Raw genomic sequence first — 12,588 nt, 5'->3', positions numbered from 1 at the left:
AGGTGGGAGGTTGAACCTTGTGCCCCTGGAGATAGTGTGGATGCGATGTGATAGTGGTGCTGGATGTTGGGACTGCCAGGATCTGACCCAGCCTGAGCTCTTGGTAGCTCCAGAGGATGTGGAAGGTACTAGAAACAGCAAAGGTCAGCACAGCGTCTCCACTTTGAGGATTTCTTTTTGGAAGCATTAATGTTTTGTTGATAACGCCTCTTGCAATCAAGACACCATCTTTTTTCTGTGTCGTTTTCTGTTTGTCACGACTCCTCTGTAGAGGTTCCCTGCCCTCGACATGGTTGGTGTTTCCCAGCGGGTTGAAAGACGCTGGGAAAGCTGCTGATTTGGCACCCGGGTCCTCTTCCTCACCTGCTGTTGGTGTCACCAGCCTGTTCAAGTGCTGCTGCTGTAACTGATTTCTAGTTTGTTGATCTTGATAGAAAGGGCGCAGAGGGATTGAGGAAGCGTGGGTGGTTTTATTCTCTGCCATGTTTTCAATGATTTAAATCCAATATGACCATGATCCTAGCTGAATGGTTCCTTTGCAGCAATGATAGGATGAGAGGAAATGGCCTCAAGTTGGTCCAAGGGAGGTTTAGATTGGGTATTTGGAAAAACTTCTTTACTGTTTGTAAAAACTTCTTTACTGTTTGGTTTTTTTTTTTCTTTATTTTTTATGGCTGTATAAACAGTTCCAGTGTTTTTTGAAGTTTTTGAACAGTCATCATGCTTCCTGTAGGGGTCATGGAAAAGTGGATCTTCACTTTGTTTCTCTCCTTCCTGAAGATAATGGTTAAGCTTTGTGGGTGACGACAGACAAGAAAATCTGTGCAGAGGAGGCAGCGTGTGGGGGGTGTGTGTGTTAAAAAAATGAAAGTTAAAAAGCCAGGACTGTAATTGAGACGATGCCCTTGCTAGCGGGCTGTGAGGTGAGGTAACAAGTAGGAGGAAGCAAGTAACAAATGGAAAATATGCCAGATTGCTTAGTAAGTAACCCCAAAGCTGCACTCGATCAGATAGGAAAAGGAAGGGGGTGTCTGTTTGGGGGGGGGTGAAGGAGAAGTTTGACTTGCCAAAAGCTGGGAAGCACTCCTGGTGGCACCACTTTTGCATACCAAAGAGGATAAGGTGGGGAGGGAGATAATGTCAATAATCTCAGGTGATACCCACAAGGCAAGGCTGAGGGAGAGTTGTTTGGAAGATGTAAACACAATTTGCATCTACTGGGATGTGGAAGCTCCGCATGGGTGCTCCCATTCAGGAGGAAAGTCACTGTAGTTCTGGGATTCAGGCTGCCCCCATCAAAGACGTCTTTTCTTCCTGACCCTTTGAGTGGAAGCTCCTCTTCAGAGCGTGGCACAAAACCCTGTGGGCACATGTTCTGCGCTGTGGGATATGGCAGGGATCAAAAGCCCCTCCGGGCTCCTTCCTCAGAGGTGCTGCAGCCTCTCTCCACGTTACTCCTCAGCAGCAGCGTCTGTGATAACTTGAATGTAACTTTTCCCGAACTGGTTTTAGTACTGGTATGGACCAAAATGGAAACGGCCAGCCCAGCTGAGTGTGAGCTGGGTGTCTCCGATCCTCCTCAATGGAGAATCGTACTGTGGTTGTGTGTGAACAGCTTCTGTAGGGCGGCAAACACTGTTTCCAGGTGTGTCAAGGCTGAAGTGGAGTGGAAGGAGAGGACTTGGACTTGGTTCTTCATTGATTTGTGCCGTATTTGTGCATATTCACTTAAGGAAACCTGCTTTCATTTGCATGAGTAGCCCCCCTTGCCAAAAGCGAGGTGCTTTTCCCACTCTCTCCATTCCCTCCTGTGCTCCCGCTCCTGTTGCCCCAGCAGTGCCCCGTTAGCTCCCTGTGGTGCCCCTGCTCCCTCCGGTTGGCATGGGGAGGTTTTCCTGGCAGCCGAGGCGCAGCAGCCAGCTGGTCAAACAAATGTTTTCAGGGTCTGTGCATTGGGACTTCAAGCTGTTCTGGCTTGGCAATTGAGTTGGATTTTCCAAAGTTTCACATAGTGCGTGGACTTTTTTCCATCCACCCCCTCCAGGAGGGTGGATGCTGCGAACACAACTGAGAAACTGTTGTGGTCTCTGGGATTCTTTAGGGTTTGCAGCAGGAGCTGGCTTTGTGCGATACTTGCCTGTGTAGACCTGCAGTGCCACTCCTCAAGCACCTGAGCTGGGCGAGGGAGGGTGGATCTGTACAAATACCACCCCGGGGCTGGTTGCAGGAAGGAGTGGGGTAAGAGTCCATTGTCATGGAGATCTGCTGGAAGGCATCTAATTGGTGTTAGTTAGGTCATCCGGAGATCAGCAATCTGTGTTCAGTCCCAGATGGAGGTTAAAGACTGTGCCTGGGAGTCATTTAGAGGTCACTATGCCAAAACCAGTCCTTGCTTTAGGTGGAAAACTGCCATTTGGAGGTTTATAGCATTTTCAGGAATTCTGATGGATTCATTTCGTGTCCTGGCTCCAGGCAGTGGTAGTGCGGGTCAGGAGGTCCTTGGAAGTTGCATTCATTCACTCATCCCATCCTGCCTGCTCTACACCCCAGGGACCTGGCTTCAAGGCTGACAAATTACTTTTTCCTGGATCTGGAGAAATTTGATTTAGAAATCTTTATTCTACAAAAGGCAGCAGACACAAAGCACATATTAAAAAAGGCAAAAATAGAATTGCAGCCTTGAAGACTGTGGATGTTAGTGGCTCTGCCCAGTGTTACTGCATCAATATGAGTTAATTGAAATGTGTAAGTGTAAATTAACCACCTGTAGTGTTTTGGGAGACCTTGTTATACGTGAAAGAAGCAGAGTTTCTCGTGAATATTTAAATTTTCAGTCTTACGTTTACCTTGTTGTGGAATATCTGGACACTAAACTACTGCCTGCTACGGGGAATGGCCACTCACACCGATAATCCATCTTTCTTAATGATCCTTCCCGGCTTCTTGCGTGTCCTGCGGCCACGGGAGAAATGTCAGCATTAAATGACTTCTCGTTCATGTTTTGTGAAAGGTCTGTAGGTTTAGAAGGGCAGTGGGAATCCTGTAATTCAGCACGTGGCTGTGGGGTTCAGTGCCTGAAACGAGGCAGATGAGCTTCTGCTCTGCACCAACCTGCTGTGAAGCTGTAGGTGCCTTCAAGTATGGAAAGGGGCTTCAGGAAAGCTGGGGAGGAGCTTTTCATCAGGGAGTACAGGGATAGGAGTGAGAGGGAAGGGTTTTAAGCTGATGGGGCTTTGAGCAACCTGATGCAGTGAAAAAGAATTCATGGAATCACAGAATCAGTGAATGGTTTGGGTTGGAAGGGACCTCAAAGCTCATCTAGTTCCAAGCCAAACCATTCGATGACTCTGTGATTCTATAAAGTTCTCTTCTGGGGTTTTGGGAGATTGTGAATGATTCCTGTGTGTAGCTGGATGTACATCACGTGTCACAACTTGCCTTGCAGGCTTCAAGCCCGATGGATCAGATGGGGAAGATGAGGCCTCAGCCGTACGGAGGAACCAACCCCTACACACAAGAGCAGGGACCTCAGGCGGGGCCACAGCAAGGACACGGCTATCCAGGACAGCCCTACGGGCCACAGACTCCTCAGAGATACCCCATGGGAATGCAAAGCAGGGCACAAAGTACAATGGGCAGCCTCTCATGTGCACAGCAGGTAGAAGACCTGAGCTTCTGTACTCTCTGTTCACAGCAGGGGCGGGTGGGAGAGCAGCCAAGTGCTCCAAGGGACCAGCATCAGCCAGGTTGGAGTTGGCTCCTTGGGTTAAATGACATTTCTTTACAGCACCTCATCTGGATCCAGGGCTAATGGATGTATGAGGACCTGTGGAATCCTTGCTTCCAAAAGCGGCAGAGCAGTGAATCTAACAAGGGAAAAACAAACAGTGAGGGTAGCAAGATACTCTTCCCTCTGTGTTCTGTAAAAGACAGAGCTGTACTTTACTGAATAAATCACTTCCAGGTTGGATCCAAGTGGCTCCTGCTGTAGCGTGGGCAGGATTCAAAAGGCTGCCTTGTTTTTTGGAGCAAGCAGCCTTGCCTTTTGATGCCTTTTGACGCCTTTTGACTGTCACTGAAGGGTGGTCAGATAAGGATCACTAAGAACTTAGTTAGGGTGCCTATTGAGGTTCTGTTACTGCCAAGAACAATGGTGGCTTTTGCTGTTATCTAGGAGGTTTCCTTGTGTAGGAGGTGGCATTGCCAGTTAACTGTTGTGCTCCAGTATCTGAACGTTTCACTTCTTGAGCGTAATCTTGTGTGTACATAAGATATCTTCATAACTGATCTAATTCTTCCCTCCTCTTCTGCAGATTCCTCCTTATGGACAGCAGGGCCCCAGTGCGCATGGGCAGCAAAGCCAGACTCCTTACTACAACCAGCAAAGCCCTCATCCGCAGCAGCAGCAAACTCAGCAGACGGCTTCCTCGGTTCTTTCTCAGCAGTCGTCCTCATAGCCTCCATGGCAGCCGCAGCAGCAGCAGTCTGCCTACTCCCAGCAGCGCTTCCCCCCTCCTCAGGTAGGGCCGCTCTGCTTTATTTCGAGCCGTAAGGGGTTCTTAAAGAGACTTGGGCAAATCCTTCTCGTTGCACGCTCAAGTCAGTTGAATTACGGGTCAGCAAGCTGCTTGGAAGGATTATGATAATGACCGTGCTGCCTTCTCTGTTGTGTCTAGATCTCCATCTCCAAGATGTGGTGGTTGTAACAAGTTAAGCCCTGCTGATGCAGCGGTTTTGAGGACTGGTGTGGTGTAAATTTTGCCGGTTGGCAGTACCAGTCTAAAGGATTTTTGTACTGGCACGGTTGTGGCCTGTGAAAGTTCTCCAAGTGGTCTACAGAAGTGCTTGGATTAGCACAACAGCAGAGCAACAAAGAGATGGTGATGGAAGACTTTGCTCTGAAATGTAAAACTCTGCTGCTTTCTTTCTCCTCCCTAAAGCAAATTCAGGGAATTGAGGAGAAAATAATGAATCGAATTTCTTCGTATATATGTAAATGGCACTTATTTTCAACAAGGCTTTGTACTGGTTTAATAGTTGTTACTGGTTGTGTGAAAACCTAGCTGGGACCTTTCAGCAGATGTTGTAACGCACGATTAAAATGGAGGTTTTAATCGACTTGCCTTGTTTGTGCCCTGAAGCGCTCAGAGCTGTTGTAAGACCTTAGAAGATCAAGAAGCTACGTGGACGGTCTCCCAGGAGAGTCCGTGTCTTTCAGGATCTTTAAGAAGGGAAATCCAGAGCATTACCCTTCTGTCACGTTTTAGGGTTCTGCTCCTGACCCTCACGGTAGCAGTCTGGCGACGCTTATCCTCCTGTCGAACTGTAGGCGTTGCTGGCTTCAACTCTTTGCTGTCTTATTAGCTGTTTTGGGCAAATTCCTCCACAACACAAGAATATACCAGAGAGATTCCAGCAGAGCCTTGATTTTATTCCCATTTGTGGGGTTTTTTTTTTGGTTTTTCTTGCTGTTTCAGGAGTTATCTCAAGACTCGTTTGGCTCCCAGGCGTTGTCTGCTCCCTCAATGGCTTCCAGGAAAGGGCAAGAAGATATGAACTTGAATCTTCAGTCCAGGCCTTCTAGCCTGCCGGTGAGTGGGGAGCTGATCTAGAAGTGAACGGGGCGAGGGCAATCAGAAGCACAGCAGGATAAATTAGCCTCAGGGTGGTGATGATGGAGGCCTCAGTGTGGTGATGATGGAGCCTCAAGGGGGTGATGATGGAGCCTCAAGGGGGTGATGATGGAGGCCTCAGGGTGGTGATGATGGAGCTCAAGGTGATGATGATGGAGCCTCAAGGTGGTGATGATGGTTTGGGGGCATCCAGAAGGTTCCTTAAGGTGGGGTTGATGAACCAAGGAGGGTCTCCAAGACCCCCCGAGCCGCCCCTTCTACCTCGTTGGCCTCTGTTGACTCAAAGGCTCATTTGGGGGCATCTGTGGAGACCTGGACGTCCCCCCAGAGCCCTGAGAAAGGCGTCTGTCTCCTTCTTCTGTCCCCCAGCCCTTCACACCCTTCGGGCTGATCAAGTACAACGCGGAGGAGGACGAGCCCCAGCGGGACCAGCGAGGTCTCTGCATCAAAGTCCAGCCCGGTAAGAAGAGTTTCCAAGGGTGTTTTGGGGAAGGCGGGGCATTGAGATCCATCAAAAACATCTCCTGGTCCTCAAAACCCTGGTGAGAAAATCCTTAAAGAAAGAAACAGGAACATAAACCATGGTGGAAGCCACCAGAGATCCCTCAATGACAGAATCAGGAACGTGATTCATGGTGGAAGCCACCAGAGATCGCTCAGAGAAGGAAACAGGCACAGGATTCATGGTGGAAGCCACCAGAGATCCCTCAAAGAACCAGGAAAATCATCCCTGGTGGGCATGGAGAGGACCTTCCCCACCACGGAAGGAGGTTTCTGACGAGCTTCCATCCTTCTTTCCCAGGGGAGACGGGGCTGCTGGTCGTCAAGATCACCCAGAACACCCCGTTCCACGGCTACGCGGGGGACTCTGAGAAGACCGAGAAGAAGATCTTGAGGGACGTCTTGGTCCGGGGTGACTCCTACTTCAACAGTGGCGACCTCCTCCGGATCGACCACGAAAGGTTCATCTACTTCCAGGACTGCGTGGGGGACACTTTCCGGTGAGTTGGTGGCTCTCACGAGACCTTCCTCTGAGCCAAATCCCACCCTCACGGCTTCACCTCGTGTCTTCTCCAGGTGGAAAGGGGAGAACATGGCCACGACTGAGGTGGAAGCTGCTCTGGCCATGGTCGACTTCATCCAGGAGGTCAACGTGTACGGGGTGGCTGTGCCAGGTGAGTCAATCGCATCAAAAGAAGAACCTGCTCATGTTTTATCCACATAAGGAGCCACCACGGAGCCTTGAGATGCTCCTAGTGGCCACCAAGAAGCCTTGAGATGGTCCCAGTGGCCACCGAGAAGCCTTGACATGCTCCCAGTGGCCACCGAGAAGCCTTGAGATGCTCCCAGTGGCCACCAAGAAGCCTTGAGATGCTCCCAGTGGCCTTCAGGAAGAGTAAAACTGGGGTTGGTTGTAGAAAAGGAGCAGCTGGTGGGGTTCTAGGCAACCACCAGGTCTTGGTGATGGTCCATGTGGCCACGAGGAAGAGCAAAAAGAGCCTCAGATGCCCAAAAGAAGCACCTGGTGCTGTTTGGGACTCACTGGGAGGTCTCATCGTGGTCCAAGTGGCCACCAAGGAGGCCAAAATGGTCAACGCAGTCATCCAAGATGGTTTTGGGTCCACCTGGTGCCTTCATCAAGGTCCATGTGGCCTCCAGAAAGAGTAAAACTGGGATTGGTTGGAGAAAAGGAGCAGCTGGTGGGGTTCTGGGCAACCACCAGGTCTTGGTGATGGTCCCTGTGGCCACCAGGACGAGTAGAAGTGGATCGTGGTGGCCCCCAGCCCCCTGTGGCCTCCTTGCAGGGTGTGAGGGCAAGTGCGGGATGGCCGCCATCTGCCTGAGGCCCGGGACAACCTTCCAGGGCGAGAAGCTCTTTGCCTTCACCCAGGAGATGCTGCCCGGCTACGCCGCCCCTCGCTTCATCCGCATCCAGGTTGGTGGCCCTGGGTTCTCCTGGGGTTTGTGGGCTTCCTCGTCCAAAGGATCCTTGGGATGAAGCTCCCAAGGCCGAGGAGCTTTGTCCATCATGGAAATGTTGAGGTTGGAAGATGTTGAAGGTCGTAAGTCCAACCCTAAACACAAAACTCTCGACCCCACCACATCTCCAGGGCTTTCAGAAGGGATCAAGGTTCCACCACGGCCCCAGAAATCCTCTTCCAGGTCCTTGATGACCCTTTCAGTGAAGGAAGCATCCCCAGAACCCAATTTAAACCTCTCCCAGCTCAACTTGAGGAATTCATGGATCCATGTCCCTCAGCAGAACCTCAGCCCCTGGATCCATGTCCCTCAGCAGAACCTCAGCCCTTGGATCCATGTCCCCCAGCAGAACCTCAGCCCTTGGATCCATGTCCCTCAGCAGAACCTCAGCCCATGGATCCATGTCCCTCAGCAGAACCTCAGCCCTTAGATCCATGGATCCTCCTCCATCCATCCCCATGTTCTCCCCATCCCCATCTCCCCAGGACGCCCTGGAGATCACCGGGACCTTCAAGCAGCTCAAGGCCAAGCTGGTCTGTGAAGGTTTCGACCCCAAGGCCATCTCCGACCCCTTGTTCTTCCGCCACGACTCCCAGAAGTCCTACGTCCCCCTGGACTCCGACCTCCACCAGGCCATCCTGGACATGAAGTTCAACCTCTAGAAGATAAAGTCAGAATCTCCACCTCAGAGTGACCCCAAGGACAATTTGGGGCCAAACCAGGTGGTTTTGGTTCCTCCAGGGAGGGTTTGGAGCTTCTCATAGGAGGTGGGAAGTTCTCCACCCCCTCTGGGGCCTCCAGGCTGGGGATTAAAGGCTTCGTCTCGATGCTCTGAGTCCTCTTCTCATCCCACCAGGAGCTCCGCGAGCAGCTTCAGCTCCTCAAGAAGCAGCGAATCCCGTTTATTCCCTGCCCCGACCCCATTTTCATGGAATCAACATGGTCTGTGTCCAACATGGGGGGTTCTCCAGGTCCTCCTGGATCTCCATGATCAGCGTCCAATGTGAGGCCAAAAAGTGACTCCTCCTGCCCCATAAGTGACTCCTCCTGCCCCATATGTGACTCCCCAGAATTGTAGAATCATGGAACCACCAGGTTGGAAGAGACCCACCGGATCATCGAGTCCAACCATTCCCATCAATCACTAACCCGTGTCCCTCAGCACCTCGTCCACCCGTCCCTCAAACCCCTCCAGGGCAGGGGACTCAACCCCCTCCCTGTTCCAGCGCCCAGTGACCCTTTCCATGATTTTTTATTTCTTGATGTCCAGCCTGACCCTCCCCTGGTGGAGCTTGAGGCCGTTCCCTCTCGTCCTGTCCCTGTTTTTAGGAGAAGAGCCCAGCTCCCTCCTCTCCACAACCTCCTTTCAGGGAGTTGGAGAGAGCAATGGGGTCTCCCCTCAGCCTCCTCTTCTCCAGGCTAATCAACTCCAGTTCCTCCTCATAAAACTTGTTCTCCAGCCCCCTCCCCAGCTTCGTTGCTCTTCTCTGGACTCGCTCCAGAGCCTCAACATCCTTCTCGTGGTGAGGGGCCCAGAACTGACCCCAGGATTCGAGGAGCGGTCTCCCCAGGGCCGAGTCCAGAGGGAGAAAAACCTCCCTGGCCCTGCTGGCCGCGCCGTGTCTGATCCAAGCCAAGATGCCCTTGGCCTTCTTGGCCCCCTGGCCACACGGGCACCACGAGGCCCAGCTTCTTGCTTTGCTAACAGTTTGTAGGTTCCCCTTCTCCAGTGGAAGATGCTCAATGTTGAATAGAAGTGAGGATGACAAACCCCTCAAATTTCAGTCCTCTGAAGGATGGTTTCGTTTGTGAGATGAAGCCGTCTGAGTGTCTCTCGGTGCAGTAAAACCATCTGTAAAACACTGGGGATGCACGTTTCTCTTGGTCCTCGAGAAAGGCTGAGGAAATCGCCGTCTGAAGAGCTTGATGTTCCAGCTGGGGACGGTGACTTGGAGACTGAGGTACCTGCTCTACGACGGTGGCAACTAAAATCATAGTTCTTGTATTAATCCAATTTTCGAGCGAGCTTTAGCGAAAGCTCGAAGGAAACTCGAGCCCCAGGTGCCACCAAACCTTTAGCGACGTCGTCTAAAATAATGAGGGCTGGTCCCAGGAGTTGCCGCGGAATGTCTTCTCCAAGCATTGAGGAATTGCAGCGATGCTGGAGTCCGTGAGCTTGTGGGGCTTTCCTGTAGGGGCTAAGAGGGTTGGTCACCTATTCTTTGTGACACTCCTGCTCCCTCCAGGGGTGTCTGCCCACGTCTACCTTCTCTAGCAGCTTTGGGGTTCAGTGGTACGAGTCCTCGTGCATAAACAGAACCACTTACTCACGGAGGAGGAAAATCTTTGGAGGACGACGCTAATAACGGGGTGGGGTGAATGAGGACAAAGGCTTTGAAGCACAGATAATAATATTTTTATTTCCCAATTCAGCGCTGAATTGGATGCCCTTCTAAAAAAGGCAGAACCTCTTAAAAAAGCAGTGGGTATATCTACTAGTTTTCGACAAAGATCCATAGAAATCTCTCCAAGATTATATTTTTGGAGTTTTCCACCACGTCCGGAGGCTCCCTTCAGGTTATCATTTGACCGAAGAATTAAACATCGTGTCTGGAGATTGTCTGCGTATTATCTCTCGATACAAACCAAATTTATATGACAAGATACTTAAACATACAAATCAGCTGCAGCAAAACTTATCAATTAATTCTCACGGGTGGATGAGGATCTGAGGGACGTGGCTTAGTGATTGGTAGGAATGGTTGGACTCGATGATCCTGTGGGTCTTTTCCAACCTAGTGATTCCATGATTCTGGGACCCGCGGGACTCATCTAGAAACCCCCAGGACCCCTCCAGAGCCCCCTGGGACCCCTTTAAGGCCTTCTGGGACCCCCAGGAACCGTCTACAGTCTCCTGGGACCACTTTAGGGCCTTCTAGGACTCCCAGGACACATCTAGAGGCGCCCAGAACCATTCTAGATCTCCCTGGGTCCCCATTAGAGCCTTCTCGGACCCTTCTAGGAACCCCAGAAACCCTCTAGAGCCCCCTGAGACCCCTTTAAATCTATCTAGAGCACTTCAAGAATGCCAAGGACCCCTCTTGAGCCCCCTGGAACACCTTTAAGGCCTTCTAGCACCCTTCTAGGAACCCAGGACCCCTCTAGAGCGCCCTGGGACTCCTTAGGGGCCTTCTAGGGCCCCTCTAGGAAGCCCAGGAATCCTCTAGAGCTTCCTGGATCCCCTTTAAGACCTTCTAGTTCCTTTCTAGGATGAAAAGAACCTCTCTAGAGCCCAGTGGGACCTTTAAAGTCCTTCTAGGACCATTTTAGGAACCTCAGAACCCATCTAGAGACCCTCGGGACCCCTTTAGAGCCTTCTAGGACCTCTCTAGGACCCTCAGGAATACCCTAGAGGCCCCTGTGACCCCTTTAAGACCTTCTACGTACCTCCTAGGACCACCAGGAGCCCTCTAGAGACCCTCAGGGCCCCTCTTGAACCCACCGGGACTCCTTAAAGGCCTTCTAGGACCCCTCTAGGACCCCCAGGACCCATCTAGTGACTCCCATGACCATTCTAGAGCCCCTTGGGACATCTTTAAAACCTTCAAGGACCCTTCTAGGGCCCCCGGGAAGCCTCTAGAACCCCCTGGTACCCCTTTAAGGCCTTCCAGGACCCTTCTAGGACACCCAGGACCACTATAGAGACCCACAGGACTCTTCTAAAGGCACCCAGACCTATCTAGAGCTCCTGAGTACTTATCTATGGCCTTCAACTCCCCTGCAGGGACCCTAGCAGCCTTCCAGAGCCCCCTAGGAATGTTCTTGGACTGTCAGGACCCCTCCAGAGCCCTCTGGGACAGCACTTTTTCCCACAGGACCTCTTTTGAGACCCTGGGAATCCTCTAGAGCCCCCTAGGACCCCTTTAGGGCCTCCTACAAGCCTTCTAGGATGCCAAGGACCCCTCTAGAGCCCCCCAGCAACCCTCTAGAACACCCTAAGGTCTTTCTAGGGCCCCCAGGACTCCTCTGGAGCTCTCTGGGACCCCTTTAGTGCCTTTGATTTGATTTGATTTGATTTGATGGTGCAACAGGGGAATATTGACAACCCTCCCAAGATGCCCCTTGTTCCTGGATGTGAAGGCTCTGGAATTGTAGAAGCTCTTGGAGACAGTGTGAAAGGTTGTGGTGGGACCCATTGTGACATCACAAGGGGAAGGCTCTGGAATTGTAGAAGCTCTTGGAGACAGTGTGAAAGGTTGTGGTGGGACCCGTTGTGACATCACAATGGGACACAGGAGACGCAGCCCCCAGGCTCTCAGTGTCCCTGGGCAGTAACCGGAGAGGCAGCAGAGCTCGTGTCTCACCCCGCGGTGCTGAGGCGTTTGGCGAAGCTTCTTCGTTCTCTTTGCTTACGCGTTTACCTCCATCCCTAACGATGGCAAGGAGATCTCCTCACAGACCCAGGCTGGCCTGGCAGGAGAATGAGTTTCCCCAGCGGAGCAGCTCTGCTCCACAACTCAGTGAGGCGACCTCAATCATGCCCATGATGATCTGTGAGTGAAGGGTCCTGGTGGGCTGGGCAGGGCTGGACCCCAGGGTCAGGGAGGGGATTCTGTTTGTCTGCTCTGGTGAGACCTCAACTGGAGTCGTACGTCCAGCTCTGGAGGTCTCAGCACAGGAAGGACACAGATCTGTGAGACCAAGTCCAGAGGAGGGCACGAGGATGATCTGGGGGCTGGAGAACCTGCTGTATGAGGACAGGCTATGAGAGTTGGGGTTGTCCATCCAGGAGAAGGCTCTGGGGAGACCTTAGAGCAGCTTCCAATATGGAAAGGGGCTCCCGGAAAGCTGGGGAGGGGCTATTGATGTGGGAGTTCAGGGACAGGATGAGGTAGGAGGGTTTTGAGCTGGAAGAGGGTAGATTGAGATGAGATCTTGTGGAGGAATGTTCTCCTGTGAGGTTGGTGAGGACCTG

Source organism: Phaenicophaeus curvirostris, chromosome 35, assembly GCF_032191515.1.
Source record: "Phaenicophaeus curvirostris isolate KB17595 chromosome 35, BPBGC_Pcur_1.0, whole genome shotgun sequence".
Lineage (NCBI taxonomy): Eukaryota > Metazoa > Chordata > Aves > Cuculiformes > Cuculidae > Phaenicophaeus > Phaenicophaeus curvirostris.
This window is presented reverse-complemented; position numbering follows the sequence as displayed.